The sequence below is a fragment of the Pyrus communis genome, chromosome 12, assembly GCF_041283825.1.
Source record: "Pyrus communis isolate YQ-2024b chromosome 12, ASM4128382v1, whole genome shotgun sequence".
Taxonomy (NCBI): domain Eukaryota; kingdom Viridiplantae; phylum Streptophyta; class Magnoliopsida; order Rosales; family Rosaceae; genus Pyrus; species Pyrus communis.
The window spans coordinates 5,305,720-5,321,110 of record NC_142576.1 but is presented as its reverse complement, the minus strand read 5'-3'; the positions used below and the strand labels follow the sequence as shown (position 1 = coordinate 5,321,110).

Here is a 15,391-nt window from a genome sequence, read left to right as displayed (position 1 = left end):
AGCTTACTGCCAGGGAGCTTTATCAATCATGATGCCCCATCACCTGTTGAATGTTGACTCAATCGTCAACTTTTGAGACGGAGATTAAATAATTACACACGCTAGGTATATAAATATAGTAAATCAGTGCTAAGATAAAGTAATTTACCACTTGGAGTTTTAAGAAGGTATTTTGAATGAAAATTTAAATCAGGGAGGAGAAAATCCCTTACCTTATATATTCAAAGAGGTCTCAATTCTTAAGATTGTCATTAAAAATTATAAGGTCTTAACATATTCTTATAATCACAACTACGAAATATGTGAAGTGAGACACAAATGATGTAAGAAGGAATAAAACGTGTAGGGACTAAAGAGAAAATTGCATGTGAAGTACAAAGAGTATAGCTCAAAATAAACCTAAAAAAATTGGGTAATAGAACGTTATGTGAATGTATTGTATTATATGTCAATATTTAAGCAGTCTTCTAGAATATATATATATATATATATATATATATATATATCATGTTATAAGTCTTACAAATTTACATTATCTCTTAAAATGGTGCTATTCACGTACCTATTTTTATCTCTCACACACTTCTTGTTAATTTTTATTATTTGATCTTCTTCAATTTATTCGATCCAATAATCGAAGATTGAGAATATATAAAAAATATACAAAAAAATGTGTGGATATCACCATTCCCCACCCTATCTTTTATTCCTTTCAAATGAAGTAAAGAAGTTGCAATGTATATTATTTTTTGTCCACTGTAAGGGATAGTGTGCCATGCCATGCCATATATCCCAGTGGCTGCAAGTGATATATCCATTAACAAGGACTAGAGTTGCCTAATGGGAGCTTTACCTACTTTCCATACCTGTCTCCTGCCTTTCGCTGAGAACCACATCATTAACCCACTAACTCAAAATTTAACTTAATACACACCCCTTTCACTTGTTAATTATAAATTAATATTACTTTTGTCACGTGATGTCAAGTATGGCTTACAGAATTGACATCTCTGAGATTTTATAAGCCTAATTTCCCAAAACATTCCCAAGTGTAATCTTACCTCCACTGCTTTCGCATTCATAAATCTCATTTTTATTTGTTTAATTTTGTCTCTACTACTCACATCTCTGTCACTGCCTAAGTGGAGTGGAATGCCAGGTAAAAGGGCCGCATCCAACATATTTAATACAATTTTTAGTGTTGATAAGATACAAAATATTTTACTTAATAATTTGATTCAAAGATCCAAAATACTACTAAGCAGCCAGACTAATTGCTGTTGTTGGACCAAAAGAAATAATATAAAAGAGTTTAATTGTTTTTTGCTAAGCATCACGATTTGGTTAATTAATACTAGCATTTGCCTACACATTTTGTGTGCATAAACACATTTTTTTAGAAAATGAGAAGGAGAGAGGGAGAGAGAGAACGTGGGGGAGTCGGAGGTTTGTTTTTGGTTTTTGGTTTTTTATTTTTTATTTTTATTTTTTTTAATATTGGAGATATTTTAACATCACCTATAGGTATGCTTTAATAAAAAACAGTAAAATTTGAACTTATGAAATTACATTATGACCCATCATTTATAGAAGACTAATTTGTCTTTTCACCTTCTCTTAATTAACAAATAAAATTTTATTAATTAGTAGAGATAATATCAATCTTCTTTAGTTTGATATGGCCATTTGTTCCGGGATTCGCTACTGCATGTTTGGTTCAAAGATGTATGCTTTTCAAATAACTTTATTATATAATTTATAAACGGTTGGTAATCATCCACATATGTGCAAACCGCAATCTTTTAATTTCTTAGCTAAGGAACAATGTGTGCTAGCGGCCGGTCTTCATCAATTGTTTCATTTCTTTATTAGGGAAGTGATTTACAAACACTTTTCTTTATCTCCTAAACAATCCAATTCATTTATGTCACTAGATTGAAAAAATCAAAGATAAATCAATGAACATAAATAACGACACAAAAGTATACAGAAGAAGAAGAAGAAAAAAATGCATGTAAATGATTTTTCCTTTACTATTATCCTTGATCACAATGGTCTTTAAACATTGGTTATTCAACGAAATGAATTAATTTCTTGTGCAAAACTTGATCAATTATTATTTGGGTGCTAGCTAGCTTGATAGCAATGAAAAAGCAGAGAAATGTGTGAACAAAATTTTGTATCTACCTATTTAGCTGTTAACTTTTTCCTTGTTTACCGTGTTTTGCTCTACAGATGGGGTATTAGTTTTGTTGTTTTCTCATATGTTGCTAAGATTTCCACGATCCTCTGGAGTGAACATGGATGTCTACTCACGAATATATCTTTCTTCTCTCACACAGAGTCCTAATCCTCACCTCCACATGGTCCTCATTATCCCAAGGGGGTTACAAACTGTGATAATATTATTGATCATACAATGGTAAATTCATATAAATGAATAAAATTTGTCCAAAGATGTATGTGTCTCTCTCTCAATGTGAAAAATCACGTCAAATGAAAAGTAAACACAAATAAAGATAAAACCCGTTGTAGCTAAGTTTGAGCGAGTCTAAACAGTTTTAAACTCTTAACCTAGCTAGTGTTTTTTAGCTTGATCCCTAAAAAGGAAAAACCGTGTTAACTCTATTTCCCTTCATGTGATTTTAAGGACATGAGAAGCGGACCATCTAGACATGAAACCAGCTGCACATAGGGAAGTGCACTTGGAAAGAGACTTGGGAGCTAACGTGATGGGAAGTGGGTCTAGTAAAATCGACTATTAGTACAATTAATCGTCAGAACATTTCTCATCACCTTTAACAATAAGGAAAAAGGAAATTAAAGGGAGATGGATTCAGATGAATCAGAAAATGTTGTATTATGAAATTTATTAGGGTATTGACCAATAAAACTAGGGGTTTTCACCGAAAAAGGAAAAGAAATCATCACCGTTCCTTTATACGAACATCAACCATGTGAGGGAAGTTTATCTCATGAATCAAAAAAGAAATATGACAATAAGTTTGATTCCAATTTATATTTTGAATCTCTTAATATAAATATATCTCTCTATTAAAAATGAAAAATTAAAAAAAATAATGACAGCAGTCATCAGCATCATCTTCTCCATCCTAGTTAATTGTTCTATCAGAATTGTTTCAGAAGTTGAGACTGGTACAAATAGACTGATGTTGAAGACGGATAAGACACTACATGTTCTGTAGCAAGCAGCAGCCTGCTCCGAGGAGGACTATGATCTTGAAGTTACAAGACCTCGAGAAGGCCTCGGTACGTAGGGCAGGTCACCGTCTTAGGATTGTAACATTTTCTGTTCATAATATTCTTGATGAATACAATTTACTTCTACCTTTATTGTCAACACACAAATAATTATTCAAGAAATGGAAATCTAATGAGATACGTGGTGGACCGGAGGTAGTTTGTCTGAAAGGCAAGATACATGTGATGAATGCACTGCAGCCTCGATCATGTTTGAAGTTGAAAGTGAAGGGGCATTCTGTGCAACACAAAAGGTGCAAGTGTTATTAATTCACGCACATGTATTTATTTATATTATTCGTGATATTTTCAGTTATAAAATATCAATCATGTAGTCTAGTTACTTAACAATTTGTCAAATAATTTTCTTAATGGTGCTGATATGGAGCAATATGTGTGGCAGATACATATACTCTATAGTAATGCAGCTACCAATATCTAGATAGCATGATCTTCAAAATAATATCAACAGCTACTTTGAATGAATTAATAACAACGATATGGCATTGACTGAGATACAGAAACGCACTTTCTTACTTGGAGTTTTTCTCTGATATTGATTTTTAGCTGGTTGGAAAGCGACTGACCTTTGTGCATATGCACTCCAAAATCTTTCTTTAAAAAAATTAAAAGTAAAGAAAATTAGGGTTTCTGTGGACAGCAGTCACCATCCCGGCCATTAAGAAAATGGTCACACAGGCAAAAGGCAAAGGTTGCTGATTGATTTTGAAAGTCATATGTTGATGAATTGATGTCGCTGGTAGTAGTGGATTTTAGGACCGATTTGATATGCAATCCTGCAACAATCACACAAAATAAAAAATGGGATTAGAATAAAGTACAGATATAATAAGGTGGATGAACTAAAAAACTCTTGTTTTTGTGTTTTTTAATTTTTTTTAATTTTTAAAAATTTTAATTTTAATTTTTGTGATTTTGTGATGAAGAATGAAAGCAAAGAAAATCAAATCAAATAAACAAAATAAAAAGAAATAGGGTTAGAAAAATTTGAGTTGCCTTCCAAAGGCGCTTTATTTAACGTTAAAAGTGCAGCTCAATGGTTCTCTTAGATTGGATAACTACTTCATCGAATAGGATGCTCTCCTGATCCTTTTGGTGAGGATCCTAACAATATATGAATTATGTCCATTTATTGTACATTATCCAGTCAGTTTTTGTCAAAAATATGTTTGTATTTAATTTTAAATAGAAATATTTAAAATAATTTCTGACCGCATGATGTACGATAAACAGACAAAATTAATGAATCCTCAAAATCCTCACAAAGAGGATCCGACGAGGATTCGGATTCCTACTTCACAATGCCATATGGCGAAACTAGGTACTGCTTGAGTCGATGTCTGGTGACTTTGAGTTCAAAACAAAAGTCCTCATTCTTGATGTCCATGTCCCCGTATGGATAAACCTTCGTAGCTAAGTACGGCAGCCTCATTGGAAGACTCAGCTTAATTGTAAGGAAGAACATATATCTAACATGCAGCTTCACTCAAATATAAACATGCAAGACTCATTTAAGTTAAACATTTTGAAAAACTAGGTAACCCTTAAAAGCGTGATATTCGTTTTAAATGAATTTACAACTCCTAACCACAAAAAGTATTAACCAAGTGTGACCTTTCAACATAAATTGTATTCAATTACTTGTCTAAACATCCTAATGGAAATCAAACATCAAGATATATCGATAGTTTAAAATCAGTGATTGAAAATTCAAAGCAAACATGCATAACCATATAAATAAATTGAAAAGAAACTACATATTCATATTAAGGCTCATAATCTCGTCCTAGCAAAGAAAGAATTAGTTAGACATAATTATAATTCAATATCAAAATATATTAAGAAGAAAAGAGAGATAACACCCTTATGGTATAGAGCTGCAAAATGAAAAAGCACATCTCTAGTCGAATTCCTAAAGCCAAAAACGTCCTCTCCTCTAAGTTTACAAAACTCTATAATACTAATGTGAATCGAAGTGCTACCTAATGGGATTCGTAATAAATATAAAAAATCAAATAAAATAATATAATTTAAAAAATACAATCCTATTCTGACACAAAATCAAATCAGTGAAGATTCCTTTCGTAGACTAACCAAGACAGCATATACCCATAAAGATGTTATCGGAAAGATTAAGGAGTCCTCTTCTATGTTGTAGAAGGAATTTCTCCCAAAAACATCCTCTTCAATAACTTATAGCTCACGCAATCCTTAAAGGTCAATTCGTCAGCACCGTTCACCTGTGCTGTTTCAATCATCACGACTAAACAGCTTGGAATTAAAGGTTGAGAATTTGATACAATCTTCTTCATTATCTACATAATCGACTGCAATTAGAATCACTTAAAAAATTCATTGTTTCGTTATTTTTCGAACAAAGTAAATTCTGCATGTACTACGGTCAAAACATAAAAAGAAAGTATCAAAAATCTCCAAAAGTATATATAAAATCCAATTAAGAATAATATAGTATAATATTGACTTATAGTTATAGTAATGGGTATTGCCAAGGAAATGTATTGTATATATTCCTACAGTTCAGGTGTATATAATATAATCGTACAATTTTTAGACAAATTGTTAAGAATAATACTTGGCTATACTTAAAGGATGAGTAGGAGTTCCTACTCAAAATTGTTCATTGCCGATTCATACAATTTCATGTTTATGATCAAAACATTCATATTATATATCACTCTACAACGATTGTCTCTGCAAAAATTCAATTCAAACCAAGGTCGTTTAGTCATCAAACTATATAAAAACAAATGAGCAAAATTGGTAAAAGTATTATGAACCGTCTATGTATTTGCTATAATAGATTAACTAAACGACCTTAGTTTTAAGTCTTTTTTTTTTTTTTTTTTTTTGCAGAGATGATCTTTACAGAGTCATTAATAATATGAATGGTTATGATCATAAGTATAAAACTCTGTGATTTTGACAAAAAAATTTAAGTAGAAGTTCCTACTCATCTTTGAGTAGCTAAGCATTTTTTTAATTGTTAATGCTTCTACACTAATAATATTGTAGTATCTGACATTGGCTAATAGTGATATATCATGGTATCGTGGTGATGTGGTCCTGTTGTTGCAAGGTATCACAATTTGTTTGGACCCGTAACTCATCATGAGGTCTTACATCCAACTAAGCCCTGCGGTTAAAAAAAAAAAAAAAAAAATCTCATGTTTTATTTCTTAAATTTTGTTTTTGAAGTCATTCTTTTATGCAAATCACAGTTTAATACATATGTAGAAATAATTTGTTAGAATTTTTTGTCATTTTATTAAATATGCTTTATGATAATAAAAACATAAAGACGTACTTTACGCATATATTAGACTGTAATTGACATGTAAGTAACAATGACTCTTTACATCGAAAAGAATGAGCCAATTATTTTCCTTGTTTCTCCACATGCCCACCTTTAGAGCACTTCCACCATGCTCTTTTGCCATGTGGACAGGCCCCATTTGCAATCCAATCCCCTCACAAACTAGCTCCAGCCCATTTGGGCAATTGGGCTAAGGGGAAGCCCGTGGGAGAGGGCAGGTAGGAGTCCAAGGCCTAAGCACTTGAGAGGGCTGATGTTAGCCACGTTATAAATTTTTTTTGCGCCAAGCATGTGCATAACACATGTGCATCGAGGGTGCGTTACCAACAAGATTTCAGACGGTGGGGCCCGTGTTGCTACTCACTAAGTAACAGTTGAATCTGGACCGTTTGATTTACAGATCAACTGTCTAGATTTTTTTCAATTTTAAAAATTAAAAAAAAAAAGAAAAAAAAAAAATATTTCCCGGGGGGACACGTGTCACAATCTGGACTGTTGGATTTCAATTTTTTTTTTGTAATCCGACGGTTCAGCTTAATTAAGTTAATAAAATTTTTTAAAATAATTAAAAATTCGAAAAAATTTCAAAAAAAATTTAAAAAATTATAATTTTTTTTTTCCTATAAATACCTTACCATTTTCTCCCACCTTACACCACATTTCAATATTTTCAACAATTCTAAACATGGAAGAATACGTCGCGCGATAGAATTGGTTAAAAATCTTATCGAAATATATACACAAAAATTGTACTTCCGGATAATGACCTATGGAAGTGACGAGATCGGTTAAAAATCCTATCCAAAATTAAAAATAAAATTATTTTTATTATTTTAGAACATAAAAAATACTAATATTTTATTGCTTATTGTCATAACTATTATTAGGGGTGGAGATGCGAAAGATAATTACTGCTTTTAACACACCTCATTTGCACGTTTTGTTATAAATGAGTGGACTAGCAGGACAGAGAAGTGCAGAAGAATGTCTCAGATTCACCGTTTTGATGAAGATCCCTCTCTCTCTCTCTCTCTCTCTCTCTCTCTCTCTCTCTCTCTCTCTCTCTCTCTCTAACCTAATGAGGTTGTTTGTGAGAAGGGTAGCTCTATCTAGTAGCTGGCCAGCTCCTAGAGTCGTCCTCTCAGTTGAGTGTTGAGGAAATTCTGGAATATATGATTTAGGTGTGAGTTGAGCAAGATGGAGAAGCAGGGCACGTGCATTTCTAACTCATTCGCATATACTGAGATATATATACTCAATACTCTTATTTTTCTCTGAGCTGCTAAATTATTACAAGTTTACAGATATATCTCTCGTATCCAGTGATGAGTTAGTTGTTCATGTGCCCCTCTTCCCCATCATGACCACTCCACCTTATTGCTTCTATGAAGATTGTCACCGAAGATCATCACCGTACGGACATTCCAATTCAGGTATTCAGAAAATGCTGAATAATTAGCTCCACTTCAGGTGATCGTTTTCGCTGCAATTTTCTTAATTATATATGTATAATATATATATATATATATATATATGTGTGTGTGTGTGTGTGTGTGTGTGTGTGTGTAGTTAGTCAGTTAGACTAGATAAAAAATAAACACTTAGCTTGATATTTTTGCATTTCCAAATTGGATAAAGAAATTGCAATGCTAATTAAGATTATTAACTGTAAGGAAAAAGAGATCAGGAAAACTTAATGTGTTCTGTGCAGTGTTCATAGGTTTGAAATTGTAGCTTTCAGTACTTTTTAAATTTTTGTTTTTGTTTCCAATCGCTCTCTCTCTCTCTCTCTCTCTCTCTCTCTCTCTCTCTATGATCTAGATTTCTTTTGGTCTGTAGTTAGTATGCAGATGATAAATTGGTAATCACTGTACGAAGAAGAAAGCTATCTGGGTTAATTACCATTTTATTATGATCGTAAGATTACTGCAACAACCACATTTTTATAATTAATTAAGGGCATAAGCAACCATGAAGGCCAATAATTCCCCCCTTTTTCTTTATTTTTTGAAGGATTACCAACTTGTTAGATACCTAATACTAAAGAAACTAAAATTTCAAATAATACAGTAAGTAATCTAATATTATACACTCTTTATTCTGATAAACACTGTTATACACACACACATATATATATATATATATAGATGAAGATGCAGAGTCTGCTGCGCTTCTCATCCCATTGAAGAAGAGGTGGGTTTCCTGGGCCCCTCATTATGTCGGAGCTTCCTATCTCTCATTCGTTCCCTCTGGAGTAAGCTTCTAAGTGAGATGATCTCGGCTTGTCCATAAATCGGCTGATCACTCACACTATATATATATATATATATAATCATCCAAAGTGGTATAGACAAAAGGGAAATTGCTTTTTAGGCTTTCAATTGTCCCCCTAGTATGAGGAGGGAAGTTTTCCAGTTCTGGAAGTGAAAAATGCTTATGAAAAGCAAGCAAACCCCGTCAAGGTCTCACCATAATTGCTATGAACATCATTTTTATAACAATCATATGGTTGGACAATTTAAATGTGATTACTAGAACTAACTATTTTCGCTTTCTCACTAATCTAACCTTTTTTTTCTTTAATTTCTGGAATCCTTCATATTGCTCCTGTTGTTATTCTTGTGCGGATATTGAGGTAAATCAACATTATTTGAGGGACTTGCTTGCAACGGCAATGTAACTTTTGTGTCCTAATGACAAAGAGGGACTTGCCAGCAACATGAATATAGCTTTTTTTGCGTCTTAATCACGATAAAGTCTTGCTTACAGTGAGGATAGACCCTTTTGTGGTATCCCTTTATGTGTCTTTCTCACTTTGCACATGATTAAAGATAATGCGGAGTGAGAAAGACACATAAGGGCTATTATATCTTCGTTGCTGGCAGGTCCCTCTTTGTGTTAGTGTTTGTTAAATGAATTAAATTGTATTTCTTTGGATTTTATTCAATTTTGGAAGAAGAAAATTGTTTAAGCTATCTAAGTTTGAGGAAGAAGAAAGGTGGAGTTCATGGCTCAATTTCATTCATACATTCAACGGTACATACTGGATCCGGAAACAAAGAAAAAGTCAACGTAATCGTTGGGGATCCACAGGCTCCACACGAGTTGTCACATCGCGCCCCGAGCAGGACCACTTTCCCGGCCCGATATTGTCCGCTTTGGGCCCCCAGCACACCCTCACGGTTTTGTTTTTGGGAACTCACACGAGAACTTCCCAGTGAGTCACCCATCATGGGAGTGCTCTCACGCGCTACTTGCTTAATGTCAGAGTTCCAATGGAATACGAAGCCAGTGAGCTCCCAAAAGGCCTCATGCTAGGTAGAGATGAAAATATACATATAAGGATCACTCTTCTGGACGATGTGGGATGTCACACGAGTCACTTTCTAAAAAACAGACTCACATGCATCACTTAGTCTACACAGCTGCTATTCTAATCCTAGCCGTACATTATACATATACTAAAACTTAACACAAAATCAATGCTATTAACAGTGAACAGACTAAAGTGCCCTCCAATTCTTTTGTTATCAGCTATTTTTCCCTTTTCACACAGTAAAGAGACTGCTTTATCCTCCTAGCCTACGAGTCATATCGCTTCACCTTCTCCTTCCGCAAAACACTCTTCACCTGTGCACGTGTCAGTCATCTTGGAGTGGGAAGGGGGACGCAAACACTCTTCGTTCTCCAATCTTCCGGAAACCACAACGACTACAAATCTTTCTCCCACAAACCCTTCGTTCTCCATTTGCCGTTTCGTCCAAAATTTCACTATCAACTCCACTTAAAATCCCTAAAATGCCAAAACCCAACTTTCTCGAGCCAAAGAAATCGCCATCAGCCTTCACCCATAAAAAATTTTGCCAGAAATTCACCACAGGAAGTCCAAATTTTCTCTACTTGGACGATTGCAGAAGATCAGGTTTGATTATTTTCGCACTTTCTCGAATCAATTTAGTGAATTTTTTGATAAATTTCTTAGTTTTGGTTTGAATCTTTATTTAGTGATCGGAGAATCTCTGTTTCGTCGTTGTCGATTTCATAGGATTTGGGTTTGGGCAGATCAATCCTGTAAACCGCTTCAACAACATGTCTTGGAACTCGATTGGCCACTATCTGCACAGCCTCCATATTCTTGGTAATACAGCAGAAGCAATCATCCATGGCTTGAAAAGGATGGAAAGACTAATCCAGGGCAATCACATAGCATTAACTCATCAGACATAATCAATGTTTGGTAAAAATATAGAAGGAAGATAGATCACTATCTATCACATACCCTATTTCTTATTATTATTTTTTTAATTTGATTAACAATTCAAACATACCTTTATATTTATTAGTATCTTGATTTCCATGGCAATTCAAGCAGATCTTTTTTGTGTGTTTTTTTTTTTTTTTTAGTTTCTGGGTGTTTAATTTTATTTGAATTTCTTAATTTGTTCACAGGATGCTTTGGTTAGTAGCCATTTTATTTATTGATTTTTTTTTTTTTTTTTGGATTTATAGCACCAAGGGTATTGGTGAATGGTGAAGAGGTTTGTATGGGTTCACGTATCTTAAACTTGTAGTGGGAAGTGAGGGTTTTGTTTTAGTGTTTTAGATAATTTTAGGAACATGTAGAGACTATGATTTGTGGTTGCTTTCTTAAACCATGATAAAGCAGTCCGTGTAATTTTAACATAGATATCATTTTTTTATCTAATGCATGAGTATATGAAATGTTAAGACGATAATACATTGGGCAACATTGTGATTTAAAATGCAAAGAGAGACAATGAATCATGTTTGATATTTTGTTTGTGTTGGTTGATTTAAATTTGAGCTTTTTCGAGTTGGAATCATGTGTTTTGTTTAAGATATCATTTTTGGTTTATGAATGGTTTGCCAGTGCGAAAGTTTGCATCTTTTTTATGGTTGGATTCATGGGTTTTTCTTAAGCTTTGAAGTTCTTAGTTTTTATCAAGAAATTTAATCTGGGTTTCATTTATTTGTGAAACTAGCACTTTTTTGTGAAAGATTTTCTGTAAATGATTGCTTATTTGGCTTTAAATTTGACCTTTATAAATTTTCAGGTTGTTCTAGACTTTGTCAATAGCGCAGAGTTGTCTTCGGCAGAGCTTGATAGCAACTTTGGGTGAGTTTGAATTGACAGTAGATATGATTTTTTTTTATTTTAAATTTATTCATCTTCTTTCAAATTTATTTGCAAATATTTTTGAAGCACATGTGATTCAAAGTTCAAATTTATTTGTAAAGTATAAGTGTGGGTGTGGACACTCAATATGACTTTTTCATGGTGTTGCTATCTGGTGTTTGACAGAATTATATTGGGGACTGTCTAAATTTTGGTTTAGTTGCATATGAAGCGTAATCAAAAGGTTATAAATTAGAGGCATAATTTAATTTTTATATTTGATGCATCGTTTGATTAAATTAATACAGTAAGAACATTGACTTGATGTATGTGCTTTCGTATGGAAAACTGAATTTTGTGTGTTTATAAGCGTGTATATACTCAATATTTATTTTAATTACAATGTAATTGACTGAAAATTATGGAGAATTAGTATAAATTTACACACCAAAAGAAATAGAATGAAAATGTAAGTAAAGAAAAATTAGAATGTAATACATAATATCTTAGTGTGTTAAGGGATTGATGACTAAATGTGCTACATGAAGAGATTGCTTATTTCGTTAGTCAAGGGCAGCACTTGATAGAAGCATAACCAAAACCAGGTAAGAGTCACATTTTGGTTGCATTCCTATCCTAATTTTGTGTATTATTCACTTAGCTCTAGGTTGTTAACTGCAAATTTTGCTATTTTGCTCCCCTTCGCTTTATCTACTAATTATTGTTATATGAATTGTATTCTTCAGTTAAATAATGATAACTAGAATGTCCAGAAAAAAAAGAAAAAAAAAAAATCAAGCATTGTAGTGTTCGGGATGATAATTTGTATCCAATATGATCATTAGCCAGTCAGAAAACCTAATTTGGGAAGTGGGTTTTAAAGTTTTAATAGTTTTGTTGTGTGTAAATTTCTTGCTTTGCCTAGCTACCAAGAATCTAATAACCAAAGGCTTAGTTATTTTCTCCAAATGGTTTTCAATTTGTTGTAGGTAAACGAGAGCTATTGTATTGTTATGCACGGGGGAATGGAAGGAAAGTAAAAATATAAGTTTTTAATACAAATTAGAAATGGAGCATCGCTAAACAAAAGATAGGTAAAACTAACCACTACTTTCTTTCCATTTAAATATAAATCAATTGATTAAGTGTGTATTTAAAATGAAGTTTCAATTGTTTTCAAATTCTAACAACGAACTCCTACGCGTTAAGATAATCTATTTAGAGTTTTGATCCACTTTTGATTATGCAGAATTTCATTTTTTTTTTTTCCATATAAAGTTTCCATTTTTCTTTTGAGTGAGAGAAGAAGCTTTAATGTGGGTTTACAATTTTTGCCTTTGTAGATTTTCAAAGTAGGACCGAGCTTTCAAAAGGCACTTCAAGTTCTGGAATTTTTATTTTTATTTTTTATATCATGTTCTAAATTGTACAAACCATTTCTTTAATTAGAGAAAATTAAGCACAATCCTGCTTATATACATATTGTTATTTTAAGAAACAATTTTGTTAGTCTTTTCTAAGAGAAATGATAATAAGAAACTGCAATTTACTTTTGGGTTTCATTCTTAACTGATTTCTGAATTTATGCTTAAGTCTAATCTACTCCAAAGACAGGCTGAGCAAAAGGAGGAAAGTTTTACGTAGGTATGTGTACTATGTGTTTTCATCAATTCTTTCTCAGAATGTGCCTTCATTGTTGGTTTCTGTACTATTTTTCTCTGCCTAAAAAATTGAAATAAATATGATCTTTTCACTATTGCTTCTTCTTCCAAGTTTTTTCCACAGAATATAAAAAAAGAAATAAATATTTGTTTCCCTTTTTCTACTTTGTTCTTTCGCAGCAAAATAAGCATGATTTTGTTGGTACTGCTTATTTAGTGAAGCAACGGTTTCATATTGTGAACAGTCCTTGTGTGTTTATCACTTTATTCTTTACGGTTCTAGCTTCCTAAATGAAGTTTGACATGTATGGAATTTGACAATTTATAACCATAAACTTATTTTGCCCATGGACACCTATTTTGTTCCTTATTGTTGATAGAGTTGTAAATAAATTTGCACATGTATGAATACTATTGTATACTGTATATACATATATAAATTTTTTTTAGAATTTCTCATGTCTTATACAATTTTCAATCCCGCAGCAACGTGCGGGCACCTTTGCTAGTTGCAACTAAAACAAAACACTTCAAAAAAAAAAAAAAAAAAACTGCTGAATTTGAACTTCGTTGATCTGCAACAAGCATACACCTTAACACTCCCTTCTAAGCTTGTTGCTAATTTCACTCCCAATAAAACCTCTCAGATAACAAAAATGATCATTTGGAAAATTTTTGGTAAAGATGTCAGCCAATTGGTCTTCCGAGAGCAGTTCCATCGTGGGAAAGGCCCCCCAAGCAATACACTATGCTATCCATCCAGTGAACAGTAACTGCCCTTAATGAACAGTAACCGCATTTTGCATCTCCATCGTTGCTCTTCAATAGCCCTGACAATAGGCAATAAATTATTAGTATTTTTTTTATATTTATAATTAATATTATATTATTTAATTTGTATAAATTAATATTATATTATTAATTTATCTTTTCCAATCTCTTCCCGAAACTTCTACCATTTTTGTTTTCTTCTTCCTTCCCACTCTCTCGGTCCCTTCTTCTTCATTGTTTTCCCTTTTTGCTATGGCTGACCGTCTCCCTCCTCGCTCTCTTTTTCTCCCCCATTTCTCCCTGTTTTCTTCCTCAAAAGGAGGAAGCTGCGGATTTTGCACCTGATTTGGATCAAAAGACCAGCAGGTTTTTCTTATTCCTCAAAGTAGAGAGAGCAGCACCGAAGCCACCCGCCTTCTACCATGTCTAAACCCACTGACGTGTCCTTTTTCCTCCTCTTCCTGGTCCTCTGCGGCCAGGCCCACGGAGGCCGCTTGCTCCTTTCTGACTTCAACCAATCAACGTCATCCGATCTGATCTCCGATGGAGTCCACCACCACCACCGGTCCCACACCTTCGTGCCTTACCTCACTCTCAAGAACGCCTTCTCGGCGAAGGACTCCACGTGCGAGCAGACCTACGGGTTTCGTTGTTGAATTATAAGCAATGAGCTGATTAATATTAGTGAATAACCTTGTGTTTAATTGTGTATCCGCTTGTGTTTAGAATTACCAAGTGTAGGTCTAAATATGTAAGGCCTTGAGTGCCATGTGTAATGATCCTAGCTACTTGCTAGATGGGTGGCTGTGATCAGTTTCTAGATGTATTGGTATAGCTCATCTTTGTTAACTATATTATTCCTCCTTACACGTTCTGTGATTTCTGCAGAAAGAGTGTGCAACCATTTTTCATTCTCCTTATCTTTTAGTACATTTATCCCTTTCTTTTCTTTCGAATTATCAGAATCAAACACTAACACCTGCCCTGCACCACCACCGTGATCGGCAACCTCTTCCTGATTCCTATGTTCTCCCTCAAGGGTTCCGGTGACCCATGTTTTAAATCGTGGTGACGTCAGCTTTGCGTTAGGTCGCCTTCAGGCTCTCAGGCTGGCAACTCATGCCGGGCCTGTCCCTTGAGCTTGCTCAGGCTCCCTTGCTAGAACACGCTGGACCATCTCCCTCGAGCTATCTGGCCCTGTTCCAA

At 33.7% G+C, this 15,391-nt stretch overlaps 1 long non-coding RNA gene across 5 annotated transcripts; it reads left to right on the top strand.

Annotated features, from left to right (window-relative positions):
* Window positions 1-7,608: 7,608 nt before the first annotated feature.
* LOC137745062 (uncharacterized) lies at window positions 7,609-13,866 on the top strand. 5 transcript variants are annotated; one of them, XR_015954217.1, is made up of 4 exons: window positions 7,609-10,538; window positions 10,662-10,853; window positions 11,692-12,358; window positions 12,743-13,866. It is a non-coding gene; the product is annotated as an uncharacterized LOC137745062 (long non-coding RNA). The 5 variants fall into 5 exon arrangements; XR_015954216.1 differs by having other exon boundaries at window positions 11,692-12,847; window positions 13,097-13,866; XR_015954214.1 differs by having other exon boundaries at window positions 11,692-13,397; window positions 13,595-13,866.
* The last annotated feature ends 1,525 nt before the right edge of the window (window positions 13,867-15,391 follow it).